This window comes from Sarcophilus harrisii, chromosome 3 (assembly GCF_902635505.1).
Source record: "Sarcophilus harrisii chromosome 3, mSarHar1.11, whole genome shotgun sequence".
In the NCBI taxonomy this organism is placed as follows: Eukaryota; Metazoa; Chordata; class Mammalia; order Dasyuromorphia; family Dasyuridae; genus Sarcophilus; species Sarcophilus harrisii.
The window spans coordinates 155,606,104-155,631,383 of record NC_045428.1 but is presented as its reverse complement, the minus strand read 5'-3'; the positions used below and the strand labels follow the sequence as shown (position 1 = coordinate 155,631,383).

At 31.8% G+C, this 25,280-nt stretch overlaps 1 pseudogene; it reads right to left on the bottom strand.

The window, feature by feature from the left end:
* Positions 1-10,297: 10,297 nt before the first annotated feature.
* LOC100928192 lies at positions 10,298-21,423 on the bottom strand (annotated as a pseudogene).
* Positions 21,424-25,280: the final 3,857 nt, after the last annotated feature.

Sequence of the window (25,280 nt, the reverse complement as noted above, 5' to 3'; positions counted from 1 at the left end):
TGTCCTGTAAATGGGCTCCTAAGGGTGGCACAGTTGCAGAAATGCCCTGGGAAAAGCTCCACACCGGAAGTGCCATTGCACTGGGTAGCACCAGCTGAGTTGTGGAAATGTCCTGTGAAGAGCCTCTGCTGAGCGGATTAGGAAATTAGTGACTGCCCTGGTACTAGTGTTTGAGCAGGGAAAGGGTCACTGCCCCGGCTAGAACCCTGCTGTGCCAGTCAGCAGCTGCCCTGGGAAGAGCCTCACACTGAAAGTGTCACTTACCTGGGGAGTGGAGTCACACTGGAAATTCTATTGCCCCAGGAAGGACCTCCCCACCCCCCCCACCCCTCCCCAACCATGCAGAAGTGTGACTGCCCTGGGCAAAAGCTCTGAGTTGCAGAATGTAGCTGCAGAGCTGTGCTATGGTCTATGCTGATTCACTCACTTCCTGTTTTGGGTGGGTGTAGCCTGATCCTGTTAGATTCTGGTGCTTTTTGGAGTACCCTCTATCTTTGGCTTTAACTTCTCTGCTGATCTACTGTTTTGCAACCAAAGCAGAGCATCCAACCTGTGGTACAGTTCTCCCTGTAAATTTTCCAGCCATGGAGACTACCCCCTCCTTGGTTTGCTCAATATGCTAGCCTCTGGTTCTGTCTCCCTGCTTGCATTGGCCTCCTCCCACAAACCTTTTCTGGCAATCTTTCAGATTATCTTCTGCTGGTAAGTTGTTGTACTTCCAATATTTGTGGATTTTACCAGTCAAGCACTATTTTTGAGGCTGAATTTGGTAATTAGTAGTGAGGGTATGAGAGGAACTTAGAATGCTTTATGTCTTCTCCACCATCTGAGTTCTATCCCCCATCTCAAAATTTTCAAATCCAAAACAGAACCCCCCATATTTCCCTGAACTATACCATTCTTCTGAATTTTCCTATTTATGTTATGATCATGCTTATGCTATTTTATTGGTGGTGTATGGAAATTGAGTTCCCCCTAAGCAGCAAGCATTGTTTCAATATACAGAAAACCTATACTTTTCTGAAATATCAATGAATGGAATACTATAAAATCATAGTTATCTTGGAACAAAATCATTTCTAACCAACTACATGTCATTGTTATTGAGTAAAAAAAAAAAGGAGATTATGGTACAAAAAGATAATGATAAAAGCTGGAGGGAATGTGGGAAAACAGGGATACTAATGCATTGTTGCTGGAGTTGTGAAATGATCCAATCATTCTAGAGATCTATTTGAATCTATGACCAAAGAGCTATAAAACTGTTTGTATCTTTTAAACCAGTAATGCCATTATTGGGTCTGTTTCCCAAGGAAATCATAAAAAAGGTCCAATGTGCAAATTTTTCATAGCAGTTCTTTTTGTGGTGGGAAAGAATTTGAAAATGAGTATATGCCCATCATTTGGGGAATGAAGGAAAAAGTTATGGTCTTTGAAAATAATGGAATATAATTGTTTTATAAAAATTATGAACAAGCTGATTTTAGAAAGGCCTGGAAAGATTTACATGAGCTGATATTAATAAAACAAGCAGAACCAGGAATGCATTGAACACAGTAACAGCAAGATTGTGCAATAATCATCTATGACAGATTTGGTTCTTCTCAGCAGTTCAGTGATCCAAGATAAATCCAATAAATTTTGGATGGAAAATGCCATCTGCAGTCAGAGAGAGAACGATGGAAACTGAATGTAAATTAACACATGTTATGTTAACTTTTTTTCAGTTTCATTTTTCTCTCATAGTTTTTTTTTTCCTTTTGTACTGATTTTTCTCTTCAACATGATTCATAAGGGATATGTAAACAATGAATGTGCATATAAAACAAAAATTTTTATTGTTTTTACATGTAACTAGAGAAAATATAAAACAGACATAAATGAATAAATATTGGTCAACCTCAAAATAAAAGCGATTAGAAGTAACAATTATTTTTGTTTGTTTGTTTGTTTTTTAGACTGACCTTGGAGAAATAGGGTGGGAATGAAAATAGGTAGTATATGAAGGGAGAACCAAGGTAAAGAAATTATTTATAATTGATCAAAAGATCATAATATAATTCAACATCCACAACTGAAATCTGCCTTTACTGCTTAGGCACTTATTTGAAAACAATGAAATGAGAAATCAGGAAACTTGAATTTACCTAATAATGGTCAGTTTATTTATATTGAATCATAGAATTTTACAATTGAGACTCAAATCAATGATAGAACAATCAAGAAGTATTTGTTAAGAACTTACTATGTGTGAAATGAAAGGCAGGTTGATATATTGGATAAAGAATTGGTCTTGAAAGCTTTCCCTCCAGCTTCCACCTTGGCCAAATATTGATTGTGGGAATTTGTAGAAATCATTTAGTCTTGAGACAAGTTGTAGGAAAAATGCTAACTTCATCAGTAATATAAGCTCATTAATGAGATTGCCATATAATAGTAAAATTATAGGTAAAGACTCTATACTATGTACCCTATACTACATTTTTGAACAAGGTATTTGAAGTCATTAAACGTTTATTAAATTCTTCTGTATTCCAGGAATTGTGCTCAGTGCTAGAGACATAAAAATAGTCAAAAATAGTCTCTCTTCTCACTATGCTTACAATTTAAATGAATAAATAACATGTAAATGACTACAAAAAATAGACATATACATAATAAATTTGAGATAATTTTAAAGAAAAAGAACAAGAATTAAAGTGGATCAGGAGGTAAGAAGTCTTTCTTACATAAGGTATGGTTTTGGCTGAAACTGAAGGGAAGCCAAGAGATAGAAATAAAAAAGGAGAGATTACTAGGAATAAGAGCTTCAAATGAAGATATGAAAGAGTTGGGAGATGGAATCTCATTCTTGAGGAATAGTAAGGAAGCCAATATCCCTAGATTGCAGAGTTGTATATAGAAGGAAGTAAAATATAGGAGGACTGGGAAGATAGGAAAGGGACAGCTATGGCTGACATTAAAAAAAAATCAAAAGGGAAGAAGACATCAACATTTGTTAAATAGATGATTGATGTAGTTAGAATTGCACTTTGGAAAGATCATTTTGATATATAGCTGAATGGAGTAGGTAGAAACTTGAAGCAGGGAGAGCAATCATAAAGCAGTTGCCACAGTATAGACATGAGGAAATGAGACACTACACTAGAGTGAAAGAAATGTGAGAGTAGAAAAGAGTATTTTTGCAAAAGTTGGCATCAGGGTAGAATTCACAGGACATGGCAACAAATTGGAGTTTGAGATATCAACAAATCCTCCAGTGCAATTTGTCTTATTTTCTGTGAATTGGAGATGAAAGATGAGGTCAGGAAAGAAGTTAAGACTGTATAAATGGATCTAAGAATATAGGTTATAAAAATACAAAGAGTGAAATAATTTCTACTCCCAGAAGTAACTGAGATATTTAGTAAATACAGCAACCACCTAAATATGTAAAATATATATATATATATATATATATATATATAAGCATTCAAAAATATACTTATACAAATACACACACACATACACACACTTATATGTGTTAGGGCAGGTTTTCTTTCTAAAGGAAAACAAAGAGTCTCTGGATTCCTCCAGTTTATTTAAATAATATTTTTCCTAATTGCATATAAAATAATTTTTAACATTCTTTTTCTAAGGTTTAAGTTCACATTCTACCCTTCCATTTCTTCCTTGTCCTCTGTATGAAGATGGTAAGGAATCTGTTTTATATATATATATATATATATATATATATATATATATATATATGCAGTAATGTAAAACATTTCTATATCAGTGAGTTAATGTCAAAAACTCAAAAAGAAAGTAAAGAAGGGAGAAAAAAGAAAGGAAGGAAGGAAAGAAGGAAGGGTAAGGAGGTAAAGAAAGAAAGGAAAAAATAGTATGTTATGGTCTGTATTCATACAGCAATTCATTTTTTTTCCCATCATGAATCCTTTGGGATTGTCTTAGGTCACTGTTTTGCTAAAAATAGTAAGTTATTCACACTTCTTCATTCTAATATTGCTGTTACTATGTAAAATGTTCTGGTTCTGCTCATTTCACTTTGTATCAGATTATGTAGGTTTTTACATGTTTTTCTAAAATTATCATGCTTGCTATTTCTTATGTAGTAAAATAATATTCCATTACAATTACATACCACAACTGGCACAACCATTCCCCAAATGATGGATATCCTCCCAATTTCCAAAATTTTTGCCACCAAAAAAAGAGCTGTTATAAATATTTTTGTATAAATAGATTTTCCTCCCATTTAAAAAAAATCTCTTTGTTATATAGACCTAGCAGTGAGATTGCTGAATCAAAGAATATGAAGGGCTTTTAATCATTTGATCTTAAATTATTCTCCAGAATTTTTGGATCAGTTCAGAAGTCCACCAAAGGGGCATTAGTCCCCCAGTTTTTCAACAGTTATCATTTTCCTTTCTTGTCATATTATTCAGTCTGATGGGTATGAGGTGATACCTCTGAATTGTTTTAAATTTCATTTCTCTAATCAATAGTGATTTAAAGCATTTTTTTTCCATGTGGCTATATATAGCTTTGATTTCTTCATCTGAAAACTACCCATTCATATTCTTTTACAGCTTATCAATTCAAGAATGAATTGAATTCTTATAAATATGACAAGGTCTTCTATATGCTTGAGAAATGAAACTTTTATCAGAGATACTTGTGTCAAATCCTGCTCCCAAATGTTTTCTGCTTTCTTTCTAATCTTGGTTGTGTTGATTTTGTCTATGCAAAACTTTTTAATGTTGTATAATCAAAATTATTCAATTTATATAATATAATGCTCTCTATTCTTTGATTTAAATTCTTTTCTTATTCATAGATATGACATGTAAACTATCCCATGCCTTTCTGTTTTGTGTATAATATCTTTTATGTAAAAATAATTTACCTATTTTAAGCTTATCTTGGTATATTATATGATATAATGTTGGTCTATACCTAGTTTCTGTCATACAAACTGTATGACACTTCCCCCATGTTTTCCAATCTTTTTTGTTAAATAATGAGCTTTTGTCCCAAAAGTTAGAATTTTTGTGTTTATCAAACATTAAACTACCATTGTCATTTACTACAATGTACTATGTACTATTCTATTCCATTGACCCACTACTGTATTTCTTAACCAGTCCCAGATTATTAAGGTAATTGCTGCTTTATAATACAAATTAAGATCTGGTACAGCTATATTTTTTTCATATTTTTCAATAATACACTTGATATTGTTTACATTTTATTCTTCCATTAGAATTTTATTGTTTTTCTAGGACTATTAAATATTTTGGTAGTTTGAATGGTATGGCACTGAATAAATGTATTAATTTAGGTAAAATTGCTATTTTATTATATTGGCCCACTCTATCCATGTGCAATTAAAATTTTTCATTTATTCAAATCTAACTTTATTTGGGTAAAAAGGGGTTTTGTAATTATGTTTATATAGTTCCCAGGGATAGTTTTTACAGGTAGATTCCTAAGTATTTTAACTTGTCTACAGTTATTTTTAATGGAATTTCTCTTTCTTTTTCTGTTGGACTTTGTTGGTAATATATAGAAATATTGATGATTTATGTGGGGTTATTTTATATCCTGAAACTTTGCTAAAGTTAATTATTTTAACTAGTACTTTAGTTGTTTCTCTAGTATTCTCTAACAATACAATCATATAACTAGCATTAAAAAAATAATCTAATTTCCTCATTGCCTATTCTAATTCAGTCAATTTATTTTTCTTTTATTTATTATTGTAGCTAACATTTGTAGCACAATATTAAATAATAGTACTGATAATAACCATCCTTGCTTTACCTCTGATTTTATTGGCTCCCAATTATTCCTATTACTAATAATGCTTGCTAATAGCTTTAGATAAATATTATTTATCATTTTAAAGTAAGGTCCATTTATTTCTAAATTCAGTAGTATTTTTTTTAAACAGGAATGGGCATTACATTTTGTCAAAGGCTTTTTTTTTTCATCCATTGAGATAATCATGTTTTGTTCTGGTTCTGTTATTGATATGGTCAATTATGCAGATAGATTTCCTAATACAGAACCAATCCTTCAATCTGATTGCAAAATTTTCTGGGCCATTGTATATGATCCTTGTGATATATTGATGTAGTCTTTTTGCTAATATTTATTTGAAAAATTTACACCAATATTGATTTGGAAAATTGTAAATCCATCAGAATATAGGAAATTTTTCCTCATAGAGTTCATCAATGATTTGTTCAATTTCTTTTTCTAAGATGGGTTTATTTCAGTATTTTATATTCTTTTCTGTTACTCTGAGCTATTTATATTTTTGTAAATATGTACCCATTTCTTAGGTTACATTTATTGGAATAATATTGGGCCCACAAAATGAACAAAATGAAACAAATAAAAACACTTCTAAAAATTGTTTTACCCAAAATTGTTTTGACTCCTCATTGATAATGAATTCACCCCCTTTTATTTTTGAAACTCATAATTCTTTTCTTTCCTTTTCTAAATGAAATTAACCAATGACTTATTGATTTTTTGGAATAAAACCAACTTTTAGTTTTCTTTATTAAATGGCTTTCTTTCAGTTTTATTGATTTCTCCTTTGATATTTAATATATCCAATTTAATATATCCAATAAAATAATTGGAGATTTTTAATTTATTATTTTTCTAATTTACTTTTAGTTGCATGCTCAATTCGTTTTTTTTTTTTTTTTTACAATTTTTAAAAGTTTTTATTGAAGTAAGTTTATTTCAATACACTTTGCTTTATGAATCCTGTTGGGAGAAAAAATTGTTTCTTGTCTAATTATTGCCATTTTAATGACATTATTAATTGTGTGATTTGTCCTTTGACTCACTTATTCTTTAAGATTTGATTATTTTCCAAATAATTTCTTATATGTCTTTCTACTATCCTTTATTGAATATGATTTTATTAGATTATAGTGTGAATAAGAGTGATTTAATATTTTTGCTTTTGTACATTTTATTGTGAGATTTTTATGCCCTAACACATGGTCAATTTATGTATGTGTCTTTTACTGGTGGGATATTCTTCTTTCTCTTCTCATTCAATTTTCTCTAGGGAACTATCATATATATCTTTTTTAGAACTCTCTTCACCAACTTCTTTTTGTTGTTGTTGTTAGATTTATTTAATTCTGTATGGAAAAGTTGAGATGGCCCACCAATGTAGATTTATTCTCTATTTCCATCTCTAACTCATTTAAACATTAACACTTTAAACTTAACTTTTTAAAAAATGTAGATGCTATAAAATTTGGTGTACATGTTTAGTATTGATAATACTTCATTGTTTATAATACCTTTTAGAAAGGTATATTTTCTTCCTTACCTCTTTTAATTAGAATTTTTTCCTTTATTTGAAGTTACGATTACTATACTTGATTTTTAGAAAAAAAAATTCAACTGAAGTATAATAGATTCTGCTACAGCTTCTTACCTTTACTCTTTGTGTGCCTCTGTGCTTCAAATGTGTTTCTTGTAAACATCATATTGTGGGATCCTAGTTTTTAATCCATTCTGCCACCCATTTATATTTTGGGGGGTTGAGTTCATCTCAATCACACTTACAATTACGATAACTAAGTGTATATTTTCTTCCATCCTATTTTTTCCTTTCTTTCTCTTACCTTCACATTGTATCTTCTCACATATGTTTTACTTGTGATCTTAATATTTTCTTTTTTATCAGCCTTTCTCCATCCTCATTCTTTTTTGCTGCTCAATAGATGAGGCATATTTTTATATCCAGCTAAATGCAGATTTTATTCCCTTTTGGGCTTATTCTGATGAGAATGATATTCAAGAATTGCCTGCCATGACCCCATCCTATCTGTACTAGTACTTTTGTCCTTATATGTGAGATAATTTACCTCATTCTCTCTCTTTTCCTCCTCCCAAACTTCTTTCTCATTCCTACATTTTTATATTATTCCACCAATCAATTTCACTTTCTGTCTGTTTTCCCCTTCTAATTACCCTTATAGTCATAAAGTTCTTAAGAGTTAAACATATTATCTTGTCTTGAAAGAATATGAAATTAAACTTTAGCAAATGACATATTTCTTTTTCTTCTTTTTCTTTTATTTTATGTTGCTCTTGTGTCTTATATTTAAAGACAAATTTTTTATTCACCTTTGTTCTTTTAATTAGTAATGCTTTAAAGTCCTTTATTTCTATTAAATGTTTATTTTTCCCCTGAAGGATTATGTTGTGGATGGTAATTCTTGTTTGTAATTCTAACTCTTTTGCCTTCTGGAATATCATATTCCAAGTTCTATGGTTCTTTAATATGGAAGCTGCTAAAATCTGTACAATCCATTGTTTTTTTTTCTGGCTGCTTGTAGCATTTTCTTCTTGATTTGAAACTCTGAAATTTGGCTATAATATTCTAGGCAAGGGAGGTTATTTTGCATTTTCTTTCAAATTATGTTCAGTAAATCCTTTCAATCTCTATTTTGCCACCTAGTTCTGAGATATCAGGATTTTGATTTATCTAGAATATTTAAGTTATCAGTTTCCCTTGATAGTTTTTAAATATGATATCCAGACTCTTTTTAAAAATCATGGCTTTCAGGTTATGCAGTAATTCTTAAATTATCCTGCCTGGATTTCTTTTCTAGTTCTGTCATTTTTCAGATGAGCTATTTTACATTTTCTTTTATTTTTACATTTTTGACTGTTTTAATGTATCTTGACATCTCGGGAAGACACTTTATTTCCATTTGTTTAATTCTGTGTTTTTGAGAAATGACCTTCTTCAATGAAGTTTTGTATCTCCTTTTCTATGTTTATCAGTTCTATTTATTAAGTAATTGTTTATTTAGGTGAATTTTTATGTATCTTTTTAGTTATTTTGGGGTGCTTCTTTTACCAAGAGATTGACTTCTCATGATTCTCTTGCATTACCTTCATTTATTTCCCCAGTTTTTCCCCAGAACTAAGAAGGCTGAATATAATAAGACAAAAATAAGACAAAGTAAGTCTTCTTAGTTCTTTTTCTGCTTGCAGATGGCATTTTCTGTTCAAAGTCTATTGGGATTGCTTTGAATCACTGAGCTACTGAGAAGAACAAAATCTTTCATAGTTGATCATCACACAGTCCTGCTGTATAAAATATATTCCAGGTTCTACTTGTTTTGCTCAGCATCAGTTAATGTAAATATTTCCAGATCTTTCCAAAATCAGCTTGTTCATCATTTTTATAGAATGATAATATCTCATTATCTTCATATACACAACTTGTTCAACCATTCCCTAATTGATGGGCATCTAGTCATTTTCCAGTTCTTTGCTACCACAAGTAGAGCTGCTACAAATCATTTTGTATGTGTGGGTACTTTCCCCCTTTATTATTTCCTTGGGATACAGACCGAGTGGTGGCATTGCTGGGTCAAAGCATATGCACAGTTTTATATCCCTTTGGGCATAGTTCCAGATTGCCTTCCAGAATGATTGGATCATTTCACAACTCCACCAACAATGCATTAGTGTCCCAGTTTTCCCACATCACCTCCAAAATTTAGCATTTTCTTTTACTGTTATCTTAGCCAATCTGAGAGTTATGAGGTTGTATCTCAGAGTTGTTTTAATTTACATTTCTCTAATCAATAGTGATTTGGAACATTTTTTCATATGAGAATAGATGGTTTTAATTTCATCATCTGAAAATTGTATGTTCATATCCTTTGACCGTTTATAAATTGGAAAATGACTTGTATTGTTGTCCTCTTCTAAGCTTGTGACTCTTGTCACAATTTTATTTATTTATTTTTTTGCAAAAGGAAAAAGAAAAAGCTTCAATGACTCAAATCAGCCATCCAGGATTAATATTTCATCAGAGTATGAACAGTTTTTTTTTTTTATTCTCTCCCTCCCACTCCCACCACCACAATATTCCATATGCTCAAATACCCAAAATAAGACCTACAATCTGGGGCAGAGTCCCGTAAGGAAGAAAGGGAAGGAGGAAGAGAAAAATCATTACAAAAGGGAAAAAAATGCAAATTGGTTACCTTAGTCCTCCTTTTTCCATCCTGGGCTCCTAGGTCAGACAGCAAAAATGTGGGTAATGAGGAAAAACAAGCCCCCTTCTCTCCGTTAAAGCAAACACTTGGCTTTGGCCTGTCCTCACTGGGGCCTCCCGGGAAGGAAGTGAGTAAGTAGGCAACAAGGGCAGTTTTCAGGGCTGGGGCAGTGAGCCTGGGTGGCTTTCCCTGCTGTTGCCACTGTTGTCTAGACTGCAGAGGCCAGGCCTGGGTGCTCACTTCTTATTTTTTCCCTCCCCTCCTCTGGGCAGGCATAATAGCTGGAAGTTTTACAAGGGTATCTCAGACTGCTGAAAGATGAACTGCTGCTGCATCTCAGACACCAAGGAATCAATCCTTTGTCTTCACCTTCCATACTAAACTAGTGCTCAATGAGGTCAAAGGCCTTCTGATAGATCTCATGGCTCTGGAGAAACTCAATTTTGTCCAAACAATAAGCTTCTTCAATGAAGCACAGTAGGAGTTGGCCCCTATGACAATTCTCTTAGCCTCTTGCTCATCCAACTGTAGAATGTTTTCCAGTCCTTTGAGGACAACCTGTAAGATCTTAGAGTCCATCATAATCAGCAAGTCACAGAAAGGTTTGATGCAACCCAGTGTAACCAGATATCTGATCTGCTCAGGACTTCCTCCTGATGGAGCGGTACTATCCCTGGCCTCTTTCCTCCCTAGGAACTCAGCTTTCTGCAGGATCTCAATCAATACAGGGAAACTGTATCTGGGCTCTGTTTCCAACTGTGATGCTTGAAATGCTCCAGCAAGCTTCTTTCTTTATTGACTCCTTGGGGCTACTCAGTAAGTGAAGGAGGTAGGGGATGACTGAGCAGTTGAAAATCACCTGGGTCATCACCCCTGACAATGTTGCCCACTGACTGCTAGAAGAAGGGAGGAAGCCACTTTGTAAATCACTGTACATTAGAAGCTCCATGCATCTCCAACAGATGTTAGTCTATGACCGCTTGAATCTTCTCATTGGGACCTTCTGGGAGATAGAAGAGGGCTGAGCATGCATCTTCCAGAAAGTCTGAGTCACTGCTGAACAGCAGGCAGAGCAGCCCAGGAAGACAGAGAGAGACCTTCTCAAACTTGGGGAGTGGATTCTTTCCTTGGCACAGGTTTTACAGGACCCACAAAGCATTCTAAGTCATCGTCACATGTGTGGATTTGGGGAGGAATATCAACAGTGGTGGGAGAATGCCACAGTTCAAGGATATAGCTGCAGACAGTGGTTGCCAGCTGTTTTCCAGGGTCTACACTGCCAGGTCTTGTACATCCTAAAAGTCAGTTAATAAATTCTATGAAGATAGGGACAGGTGCAGCTTCAAAGACAATTTTGGTCTGTGGTGAGGTTCCTGAGGCAATGCTGGTCCAGGCAACTTCAAACTGTAATGTGCAGTTCTCACTCCTCTTCAGAAACTCCACAAACCTATCCATTACTCCAGGAATATTGATCACCTCATCTGAGGGGAATTTGGCTTTTTTGAGAGTAGTTTTGAGGAATTTTTGTGTGGTTGGCAACTCCAGGTTATCTTCAGAAAAGAGCATCTCTACCATCTTTCTTGAGATCATTCTATCCCCTTTGGTGAAACTGACAGAGGAATCCACGAGTAGTGGGGCAAACATGGCATCATTTTCACTGATTAGTTCTACATTTATTCATTTAAAAAGCTATTGCTTTCATTTCTGCTTATGGAGGTGGATTTTCTTCGCCTTCTCCTTTCTTCTGGGTTCAGTGTTTTGTTCTTACAACATTTCATCTTGTAATTGTCCTTTCCTGGGCTCACCAGGGCTTACATCCTGGTGCTGTTATGCTCTCCTAGGACACCTTGGGGACTCTGGTGATGGTTCCATTGGGCAATCTAAGCAACTTTCTTTAACAAAAGAAAAAAAAGCATTTCTAGTTTCAAAACATATGCATAGATCTCAACATTCACCCTTGCAAAACCTTGTATTCCAATTTTTTCTCCCTTTCTTTCCCTCACTCCTTCCCTAAAAGGCAAGTAATCTAATATATGTTAAATATGTGTGATTCTTCTATACATATTTCCACAATTATCATTCTGTACCAGAAAAAGAAAAATCAGTTCAAAAAGAAAACAAAAGGAGAAAAATCAAAATGCAAGCAAACAACAACAAAAAAAGTGAAAATATTATGCTGTGGATCCACACTTAGTCCCCATAGTCCTCTCTCTGGGTCCTGATGGTTCTCTCCTTCACAAGATCATTGGAACTTGCTGAAAAATGAAGTGATTTTATTAAGATAATTTCTAAAGATTCTTTTAACTTTAAAGCTATGACAAAAAGGGGAAAAAAACTTTCTTTGATGTCCTGCCACTCACACTCCCATATCAATCATGTCAAACTCATTTATTATTTTTTCTCTGAACACTCTTTCCCAAGTTTTTTTGTTCATTTTTTTATTGATAGAATTCTTATGCTGCCAGTCACACAGAGTAGAAATCTGAATTATTTTCCAAATCTAGCCAATTACCAAGTCTCATGTTTTACATCTAAACAGTATTTTTATATCTACAGCTATTTTCTATTCCCATAGAAACTAGTTTAGTTAAAACTCACATTTATTTTTGTTTATACTCTACCTCTTTGTCTTGGTCTCATTCTATCTTTGTTACTATCTCTCTCTCTCTTTTTCTTTTCTTGTCCCTGTGCCTGTTACTCTATGCTTTTATCTCTCTATCTCTCTGTTTCTGTCTGTGTGTCTCTCTTCTCTTCCCTATGCAGTATTGCCCAATTCTGGCTGGCTTCTTCTGGATACTGGCAAGTAGGCAATAAATTAATTATTTCTTGACTTGAGAACACATTGTAATAATGCAAATATATATGTGTGTATATATATATATATATATATATATACACACACACACACACACACACATATATACACATGCATTTGTGTACGTATATACACATAGCCACACATATCCACAAAATATACAGACAGACACACACATATATCTGTTTAAAATTTTAGATTTTTAGGCATTTACTCTTTGGAATATTTTGAAAAAATGCAAATCAAAACAACCAAAAGATTTCAACTATATATATATATATATATATATATATATATATATATATATATATATATATATATATATATATATATATATATATATATATATATATATATATATGACTAGTCAGTGTTTGTTGAAGGAATTGTAAAAATGTATATTAATGCATTGTTCATGAAGTTGTGCAGGGATATATATATATATATAGATATATAGATATATATATATATATATAGAGAGAGAGAGAGAGAGAGAGAGAAAGAGAGAGAGAGAGAGAGAAAGAGGCAACTAATTATCTATATGACATGATTCCCAAATTGCTATCTGTACTTGTATATATAGAGTATATATAGTTAAATACTCAATGAATAAAAGCAAAATTTCTAAAGAGGATAACACATGTACTTAAAATGTTTTTAGTCTGAATAACTCCAACAGACTCTTAATACTGAAAATTGAGAAATTGATTATTATTATAACAATGAATTTTTATCAATTCCCTTCAGAAATTTGTACATTTTTGACATAATAGGGGAGCAAGCAGAATCCAAAAAATATCTAAACCATTATAAATGGCTTCACAATAGCATTGTGAAGTGCAAAGATAAAAATAACAAGCAAAGTTTAGCGAATAAGCTCATTTGTCAAACAATATGGACATTCTGAAGAGGATCTTACTGAAGAACTTCAGTAAGTTATTCAGAAAGAAGTTAGACTACAAAACGTTCAACATAAAATCCAATTAAGTCAGATCTCCCCAGGAACATTCCATAAGACCAACAAATAAATTTCAAAATGGGACATATTTGGCAGAATTTCTCTAATGATATATTTTCATAATGCATGACAGTGAAATCACCTCATTTGGATTCTAACACTTGGGTACCTAATGTGCCATATGAGAAAATGGAAATAGCACTTAAGAAGATGAAGTAGGAAAGTGCATACACAAGAACAAGTGCAAAAAATAAAGAAACTTATTGAAGGGGCAATGCTATTTTGAAAGTGCTAAAAGATTATTTTTATTTTTAAATAAAATTTTATTGATTTTTAAAATTTTATTAGGTGTTCAATTCTCATTGTTTTCATCCCCATCACTCTTCTCAGAGAGGCATTCCTCATAGAAAATATTATTTTTTAAAAGAGAGACAAGATCTTGTTTTTAAAATGAAGCATCAAAAATCTATACTGGCAATATGTACAGGGTTCCAAACATGTGAATATGATCTTTACCTCAATAAAGTGTAGAATGAAATATTTTCTCATAACTTTAGAGTCAAGATTATATACTGTAATTTTGAGGCATTTTCAATTATTTTGTGGTGATTGTTTTTTTTCCGTTTCCATTTACTTCAGTTTATATCTGCTTACTTTGATTTGCTTCAGTTTATGTAAGTTTTTCTGTGCTTTGTATTTATCCTGTTTTTAAAAACCTAAATTCCAGCATATTCCTGGATGAAAATTTATATTTCCATGCACTAATGAATAGTTATTTCTAGTCCTTTGCTAACATCAATAGTGCTGTTATTAATATATTAACAAATGCAGTATAGATCTTTCCTTTTAATTGATGTCCTCCAGGAAGCATGTGCCCAGCAATGGAACCTGTGATTCAAATGATATGGATATTTTAGTCATTTTATTTGTATAATTCCACATTACTTTTTGAAATATCCCTGCACAACTTCATGAACAATGAATTAATATACATTTTTACAACATATATATACATATATATATATAAAGTTGAAATCTTTTGGTTGTTTTGATTTGCATTTTTTCAAAATATTCCAGAGTAAATGCCTAAAAATCTAAAATTTAGTTAAACAGAGATATGTGTGTGTCTGTCTGTATATTTTGTGGATATGTATGGATATATGTATACATGTACACATATGTATGTGTATATAGGTATGTATATATATATATTTGCATTATTTCAATGTGTTCTCAAGTCAAGAAATAATTAATTTATTGCCTACTTGCCAGTATCCAGAAGAAGCCAGCCAGAATTGGGCAATACTGTATAGGGAAGAGGAGAGAGACACACAGACAGAAACAGAGAGATAGAGAGACAAAACAAGCACAAGCACAGGGACAAGAAAAGAAAAAGAGAGAAAGATAGTAACAAAGATAGAATGAGACCAAGACAAAGAGGTAGAGTATAAACAAAAATAAATGTGAGTTTTAACTAAACTAGTTTCTATAGGAATAGAAAATAGCTGTAGATATAAAAATACTGTTTAGATGTAAAACATAAGACTTGGTAATTGGCTAGATTTGGAAAATAATTCAGATTTCTACTCTGTGTGACTGGCAGCATAAGAATTCTATCAACAAAAAAATCAACAAAAAACTTGGAAAAGTGTGTTCAGAGAAAAAATAATAAATGAGTTTGACATGATTGATATGGTAGTGTGAGTGGCAGGACATCAAAGAAAGTTTTTTTCCCCTTTTTTGTCATAATTTTAAAGTTAAGAAGGTCTTTAGAAATTATCTTAATAAAATCACTTCATTTTTTAGAAGAGGAAAATGAGGTCTTGTGAAATTAAATAAATTATAAAAGATGTAGTCCATCAGAATTGAACCCAAGGTCCTCCAATCTCCCATTTTTTTTTTTCTGTCATTAGATGCTTGCTAAATGTGGGTTCAAAATCCTATGCTTACTAGATATGGTTTCATAATCCTATTATGGGGAAAGTCTTTTATGAAAATTAAAGTAAGCAAGCAAAAGTGCCTTGTGGAAATATTCAGTAAGATAGTTTCCTCTATCTTTATCAACCATTATTTAGGGTTATGGTAAATGTTTCATGCCACTTTGAAATGCCACAGAATCTAAATTTAGTAAAGTTAGATAAGGATCTCTAGATGAAATACATATTCTGAAGGCCAGAGGATAAGAAGCATTGATTTGGATTTATTTACTTATTTTTAAAGTGCAGGAATTGATTACCCTGGAAAGTCATGTACTTTTGGAACCAGTCAGTTCACTTCCAAAGAGTAAAAAATATCATTCTGTTATATTCATTACCACTAAACTAGAAAATGCAAATATTTTAAAGGCTCAGTCATTGTATTTACTTACTGTTTAGACCAAATTTCCAACATTCCTGGTTATGACTATTTATTTTTGCACTTATTATTTTATTTTTATTTACATTTATTTTTATAATGAATAGTTTTCAACATTCATTTTTGTAAGACTTTAAGTTCCACATTTTTCTCCCCTCTTCTCCCTTCTTTTCCCCTGCCCCAAAATAGCAAGCAATTTTATATAGGTTATATATGTACAATTATGTTAAACATATTTAACATATGTTTTGTGAAAGTCATTTTGTGAAAGAATTAGAACAAAAGGGAAAAAACACAAGAAAGAAGAAACAAAAAAACATAAAAAGAGAAATTATTATGCTTTCATCTGTATTCAGATGCTACAATTTCTTTTGTAGATGTAATTTACATTTTTCCATTTTGAATCTTTTAGAATTTTCTTGGATCATTGTATTGCCGAGAAGAGCTAAGTCTATCATAGTTGAGGATTGTACAATGTTGCTGTCATTGTTTATGACATTTTCTGGTTTTTGTTCACTTCATGCAGCATCAGTTTATGTAAGTCTTACAGATTTTTCTGCAATTGGCCTGATAATCATTTCTTACAGAACAATAATATTTCATTACATTCATGGAACATAATTTTTCAGCTATTCCTCAATTAATGTGAACCCCCTCAATTTCCAATTTTTTGTCATCACAAAAAGAATTGTTATAAATATTTTTGTATAAGTGAGTCCTGGAATAACTAAGATGGCAGAGAAAAGGCAGGAACTCACTCACACTTCCCCCCCCCCCCCAATGCTCCAAATTCCTTTAAATAATGACTCTAACCAAATTTTAGAGAATCAAAATACCCAAAAAGAGAGAGTAGATCATTTGCCAGCCATATACAACTTAGAAGGTCAATAGAAAAGGTCTGTGACACAATGGTGGGAGTCCAGCAAGCAGACCTGGTATAAATCAGCCCTGTGCAGTTCTGGTCCCAACGCCAGCAAAGCAGAACTCTGTTACGTTAGCAAATAGATTGTAGAGCTATAGTGGGGCAGGGACACTCCTAGCAGTTTTAAGTCAGAAAAAAAGTGCTTGTGATTAGATCCTCAGAAGGAAATCTGAAAATAGATGCACAAATATATTAAAGCTTAGATCAGTATACCTTGCACCCTGAAAACAAAATGCTACTTTAACAAAGAATTAAAAGTTTAGTAATAGGCAGGAAAATGAGCAGACAACAGAAAACGTTTCTGACTAAAGAAAGTTACTCTGGAGAAAAGGAAGATGAAAACATATACTTAGAAGAAGATAAAAAAGTCAAAGCCTCCAATAAAAATAAAAAAATTGTCTCAGGCTATGGAAGAATGCAAAAGGGATTTTGAAAATCAAGTAAAATCAAGGAAAAATTTTTTTAAATGAATCAAAAGTGGGGAAAAAAGGAAATATAAATGAGGAGAAGATTGTCTTAAAAAGCAAAGTTGGCCAAATGGGAAAGAAAATACAAAAAAATCACTGAGGAAAATAATTCCTTAAAAATTAGAATTGAGCAAATGGAAGCTAAAGATTTTATGAGAAGTCTAAGTACAATATAGCAAAACAAAAAAAATGAAAAAATTAGAAACAAAATGTAAAATATCTCATTGAAAAAAAAAAGTGACCTGGAAAATAGAATCCAGGAGAAATAATTTAAAAAATATTGGTCTACTTTAAAGCCATGATCAAAAAAAGAGCTTGGATATTATCTTTCAAGAAATTATCAAGGAAAACTGTCCTGATATCTTAAAATCAGAGGGCAAAATAAAGATTAAAAGAATCTGTCAATCACCTCTTGAAAGAAATCCAATGAAAACATCAAGAAATATAATAGCTAAGTTCCAGAACTCCATGGTCAAGAAGAAAATATTGCAAACATCTATAAAGAAAAAAAAATCAAATATAGTGGAGTCACAATCAGGTTAACATAAAATTTAGCAGCTTCTGTTTTAAAGGACTTCTACATTAAAGGGCTACAGTATAGGCTTAAATATCTATCTTACCCTGCAGAAAATTAGGAAGGAATGGGAAATGGGAAGGAAGGAGTATGTTAAAGAGAGAGCATATTAGTTGAGGGAGTGGTCAGTAGCGACACACTTTTGAAGATAGATAAGATGAAAGGAGAGAGAGAGAATAGAATAAATGGGGGAAATACAGTTAGTAATTGAAAAAAAAAATTGAAACAATTTCTCTGATAAAGCCTCCTTTCTCAAATAAAGATGGAACTGAGTCAAATTTAGGGAAAAAAAAACAAATAAAAGCTATACCCCAATTGATAATCAAAAGATATGATCTATGCCCAAAGAGGTATAAATTCATGCATATCCTTTGACCTAACAATAACACTCCTAGGAATGAAACACAAAAGAGATTTAAAAAAAAAGAATATAATTGTTTTGTTTTTGTTATTGTTTTCTGAGGCAAAGGGATTAAGTGACTTGCCCAGTGTCACACACCTAGAAAAGAATATAATTGTACAAAAAAATAGAGTAACTTTCTTTTCAAGGTGAAGAATTGAAAATTGAGGGCATGAACATCAACTGGGCAATGGCTAAATAAATTATGGTATGTGATTATGACAGAATGTTATTGTTTGATGGAAAATAATGAGCAGGATGCTTTCAGAAAAAAAAATCTGGAAAATCCTTTATGAATTCAAGCAAAGTGAAATGCACTGTATACAACTTAATAGAAATGTTCTGGAATGATTAGCTATGAGTCATTTTGCTATTCTCCACAGTACAATAATCCATGACTACTTCAGAAGGACTTTTGATAAAAAATCCTGTCCATACCCAGAGAAAAAACTGATTGTGTCTGAAAACAGATAGAAACATTCTCTTTCTGTCTATCTTTCTGCCTGTCTCTCTCTATCTCTTTCTTTGCCCCTGTGTCTCTGTCTCTCAGTTTATTTTTCTCATGGGTGTGTTTTTTTGGGGGGTGGGAGATTTATGTTTTCTTTATTATTATTGTTATTAATATTATTATTATTATAGCTTTTTATTTAAAAAACATATGCATGGGTAATTTTTCAACATTGACCCTTGCAAAACCTGTTCCAAATTTTCCCCTCCTTTTCCCCACTCCCTCCCCAAAGCATGTTAAATACTTTAAAATAAAATGTTAAAATAAAATCCAATATGTGTATACATACTTATATAGTTATGTTGCTGCATAAGAAAAATCAGATCTAGAAAGAGAGAAAAAAAGAAAACCTGAGAAGGCAAACAAAAATACAATCAAATAATAACAGAAAGAGTGAAAATGCTATGTTGTGGTCAACTATGTTTGCTTTTTATGGAAATGTTTTGCATAATTTCACATGTGATTTCTTAATGGGAGTTGGGGGTGAAGATAAGGGAAAGAAACTGAAACTCAAAATTTTAAAAACCAAATGTAAAAAAAAAAGTTTTAAATGTAACTAGGGGTAAACAAAATAAATAAATAAATAAGAAGTTTAAAAAAAAGAAAAAGAAAAAGAAAAGTGCACCCCCTTTCCTTTTTTATGATCTCTTTGAGATATAGAATTAATAGTGCTATTGCTTTATCAAAGGGTATACACAGTGTTATAGCTCTCTGGGTGTAGTTCCAAATTGAGCTCCAAAATGGTTAGATCACTTCATAATTCCACCAACAATGCAATAATGTTCAAATTTTCCTACATATCATCAAACATTTATCATTTCCCCTTTCTGTCATATTAGTCAATCTGTAAGGTGGTACTCAGAGTTCTTTTAATTTACATTTTTCTAATCAATAGTGATTCAAAGGATTATACCTTTCTTTCCATATATATATTTTATATAATGGCTCTCTCTATATAGCATATATCTAATTTTAATTTCTTCATCTAAAAAGTGTCTGTTTGTATCCTTTGACCTTTGGAAAATGACTTGTATTCTTATGAATTTGAGTCAGTTCTCTACATATTTTAGAAATGAGGGCTTTATCAGAAACAGTGACTGTAAAAAATTGTTCCCCACCTTTTTGTATTTCTTTTAATCTTGATAGCATTGATTTTGTTTGTACAAAAATATTTTAATGTAATCAAAATTATCTATTTTACATTTCATAATATTATCTAGTTCTTCTTTGGTCATAAATTATTTCCTTCTCCAAAGATCTGAAAGATAAATCATTCCTTCCTCTCCTAATATTGCTTATAGTATCTCTTTTTATATTTTAATCATTTATCCATTTTGACCTTACTTTGGATTATGTTGTAAAATGTTGGTCTGTGCTTAATTTCTGGTATATTGTTTTCTAGTTTTGCAGTTTTGCCAAACAGTGAGTTCTTACTTAGGATGCTGGAGTTTTCTTTAGTTTATCAAACTATTATTTGTTTATCAAACATATAATTGACTACTGTGTCTTGTGGACTTGACCTATTCCACCACTCTTTTTTAGCCAGTACCAAATAGTTTTGATGATTGATACTTAAATTTGATATGGCTAGGCCACCTTCCTTAGGATTTTTTCATTAATTCCTTTGATATTATTGACCTTTTGTTCTTTAAGATGAAATTTATTAGCTTTTTCTATCTCTATTAAATAATTTTGGTAGTTTGATTGCTATGACACTATTTAAGTTAATTAATTTAGATAGAATTGTTATTTTATTATTATATTGGCTTGGTTTGTTCACAAATAGGTTAACAATTTTTTATTACTTGTTTTCTAGGCAAATATCACACACACACACATACATCTGACATTTCTTCCCATTTTTAGTTTGTGACATCAATTCTGAAAGTTCTCATTTTCTGCACTTTCTTTATATATAGAAAATAAAACCTATAGATACTTCTATGTAATTTAATCCTATAGAATTAATTATTACAAAAATTATTGATATTCTACACTCATTTAAAAGGTATTTGCATTATTGTCAAATTTGTGAAAAGAATTTTATCGACTTTATTTTTTAATTATTTTTAATTCAAAGCCTTTATCTTTTTATCTAATATGGTCTGTGCAGTTTCTGGGATTTCTGTGCTAAAACAGGAAGCAAATTGAGAAGACTTCATATTTTTCATTAAAATTGTAAAGAAAAGAGGCATAAAAGAATGAGAAATAGAAATCCCAAATTAAGGAAGAAAATGGAAAAAATATTTTATATGTACATCATAACTGATGAAAGTAAAAGTTGTTATCTTACCTTTTGACAAGAAGCCAAAAACTGAATTCTGTCTGAATTTGGGGAAATAGACATCAAGAGATTCAGCCATTTTTTGGCATCATCAGTCAAATTTACCTAATTCATAAAAATAGAAAGAATGACACAAAACTCCTAAGGTTTACAATTTAATGTTGTTTTATGATGCTGTAAATTTTTGTTTTAAAAATGTAAAACCAAATTTGAGAAATATCAATGTTTGTTCAGGTACTCAATGGCAGAGTCTTATAATTCAACAAATGCAATTAATACATTTAATGTATCTTCTCAATGCTATGAATGGAATTTGACATGATTCCTTCTCTTTCCTTTTCTCTCCTTCCCTCTTGTGACTATTAAGATTAAACATTTTAGGTTCAATAATAATACTTCAGAACTGGTTGATCATCTACTCACCAGGAAGAGTAATGTTTCATGGAAAAGGAGTATCAAAGAATAATAATTGCATTCATCTTCCTAATATTAAAATCTTGTTGTGGGAGGACAGCTTGGGGTAAAAAGTGTAATGAAAACTGCTCAGTTTTTGTTTCTATTAAAAGGCTCTGTGATAAATTATGGGATGTTATGATGCCTTCTTTCATCCATTACCTTTATTTAGTTCATGTCTTTTTTTCCCCTATATAACACAATTTGGATTTGTTCTAACTTCTAGGTTGTCATCAACAAAAGTTTTCTGTAGGTCCTGCTCAAGTAATGTTTATATCAATATAATATCCTTCTTTGTTTATGATGGTGGGGTTTTCTTAATTTCTTGGCTTCTGATTTCTGACTTTGAATTCAATCTTACATACTATAGTAAGAAAGTTATTTTAAATATTGAAATCCAAGCCTTCATATAATTTCTCAAATTGTGTGAGCAATCCATCCACTAAAAAACATGGAACCTTTCATGAGCTTCTTTTATTGCTCAACACTTAACATTATTTGACCCTAAGCAGTATGTTTCTTTTCTCTTTAGGCAGACATTTCAAACAATTGTTTTCATAAATGTGTCATTGCAAAAGAATATCACAAAAGTCCTGAATTGTAGACAGCTCACATTTAACTAAAAGAGTCAAAACTTCTTCCCCTTCATCCTCCATTTCCCCAGCTGATTGTGTAGGAGAAGACTTACAAAAGAGAACAGAAACCAAGAATTTTAGATGGAAAAAAGACCTTAAAATGATCTAATCATGATCTTTTTTTTTCAAGAAATGAAAAAATTGAGGCCTACAAATTTCATGTCTTAATGAAAGGTGTAAAAGTTAGTGGGAGAGCGTTGCTAGATAGAATCCAGATCTTTTGATACAGTCTATTTTCCCTTTCATTATACTAAATTCTTTTATTGTGGTCAACTATATGGTGTGTATCAAGGGTTGCTGGAAATGCCTTCATAAAGGGAGGGGAAAAATAAAACAAAACAACCAAATAAAAAATATCTTGGCACATTAGAGAGTCTTTCACAGAGTCATATAGTAAGATTTGAAGGAGCTACAGAGGATAACTTGTACTTACATAAGGAATGTTCTCTACAACATCCTATATTCTACCTCTGCTTGAAGACGCATTTAGAAAGAATTCATTTCCATGTGATGCAATCTATTTTTAGATAACTATAAGTGCTAGGAAATTCTTTAATTTGTCCTGACCTTAAATGTACCTTTCTGAATCTTCTATTCATTAATCTTAATTCATTTGCTTATGATTTGTGACTCTTGTTCTTTGGGTTCTCTCTGAAAGTGGAGGAAAAAACAAAACAAAATAAAAAAAATTGTGAAGGGTATTACTTTAAGTCATTAAGACCCTGTGTTATATGATAAGGAACCAAAACAAAATGAACCAAAATGAAATTATACTTTTAATGAAAATGACCCTAATGTGAATACTGTTTCTGCCATTTTTAATCTATGTAAATTTAGTCAAATGCTTTATCTCTGTAGACCTGTTTCCTTAATTGTAAAATAAAAGCATTAGATGATCTCTAAGATCCTTTTGCAGGCCTAGATTTTGTAACTTGATTATCATTTGTTCTACTTTTATGATTTGAGGAGACTAGAAGAGCATGAAATTTCTAAATTCTTGAGAAAGAGAATAAAATATCATTGAAATTGAAGTGGGGAGAGTACAGAATAAGTACTAGAGAAGAGATCAAGGCAAACTTTACTTACTACAAAATCTTATTGGGGCAAGACAATTTGTATATTTATAAGATTCTAGAGAATGTTCATTTTGAAAAAGAAACACTTCCAACAAGTGTAATTAGTATTTTATATATAACTGCAACATACTTCAACCCTTTGCAATACTGAATGGATGGCCATGCATTCTAATATCTTCATGAAATTCAAGAAAACAGATTATGTCTCAAAACTGACATTCATCATTAGGGAGAAAAAAGCACAAAACAGCCAAACAGGTCTTTTTCTGTTTATAAGGAGGATTTTTTTTGAATAAATAACAATTATTCAAATGACCTTACATTCTAATGATTTAGTTTGAGATCACTCATAGATTTCTAATAAAGAGCAAAATGATTATAAATCTAACAATAAGTGTAATAAATAGTATAATAGTGTCACTAAGAAAAATGTGTAAAATTACTATTTTAAACAATCACAGGAGAACACAGAGAGCAAAGCAAACAAAATTGAAATTGTTTGCATGTGTGATTGTGCTTTACTGAATATTTATATATCTATATATTCAGTTAAGCACAGATATATACACATATGTATGTATGTATGCATGTGCTTTTATAAGTAAAGAAACTTGGTTAAATTTGCAAATTTTATTCCAATTTTTAAGCTCCTTTCTCAGAGGGCTAGTCACATTAAAGTTTTATATTGTAAAATTCCTACTCTTATGGATTATTTTTTGGTAATAATTCTTGTAGGGCATATGGAAAAATTGTTTTTGAGCCATTTAAGTCAATATCAGCTGAGATGGATTTAGCAGAAACTTTCCAAATATTCACCTTTGGTCTAAGACCAAGCCCAGAGAGTCTGAGTCCAAGAAGGAGAATTTTTGAGAAAGTTATGAATGGATGTATACAGGTTTACTGTGGAAATGCAGTTGTAACCAAGTACTATAATGTGTCTAGACATACACTGTTAGTTTGCCAAAACACTATGCTTAAGCTTTAGAAGGAAAACCTATCTAGTGAATACATAATATTTTATATAGTTTTGCAAGTTTTATAGAGCTTCCTATCACCATGTGAAAAAGGTTCTCCTTTTTCAGAAGATGTGTTGGTAGATATTGATTTTATTAAGGTTGGGTTTTGCTTTACCTTAGAGTTTTAAAACCTTGGAGGAACTTTTCCTACCTGCAATTATCTAATCTAGCAGCTTTGGGCCCCAAAGTTTTCCATTGGCCTCACAACAGGCAGCACTATGTCTAGGCAAAATGAATATCTACTGAGGTTTACAGTTCTCATTTTTCCACACTGGTCTTTTCTCCTCTTTCCTATGCCTTTTTAGAGATTGGGAAGCCTAAGGGCAGGAGAAATCATCCAGCCTTTAGGGCCTGGGATACTTTCTATGGAATAAGTCACTACTTTTCCAAAAGTGATTGCACAAAAACAAACAAAAAAAGCAGATATGTCTTTACATTTTCCTTCCACAATTTTAATTTAACTTTGGCACAGAAATTCCTAATGATTTCTCTGTTTATGGATTCGATGAGAACTACATAAATATTTTCTTCAAGTAGAAGCATTCATCTAAGAAAAAACATTAATACAATAAGAAGTGAAGTTACCATCTTAAACATAAGTTTTTAGATTTCCATTCCTGCCAGAGACAAGATGAAATAGTTGCCTCAATATAGTAATTCTAGGAGACCAGTCAAAGGAAAACCTGGCATTTCATTCTATTAATTTGACACATTTTCCAAATGATTATATTGCATTTCAGAGATCCTTACCAACTC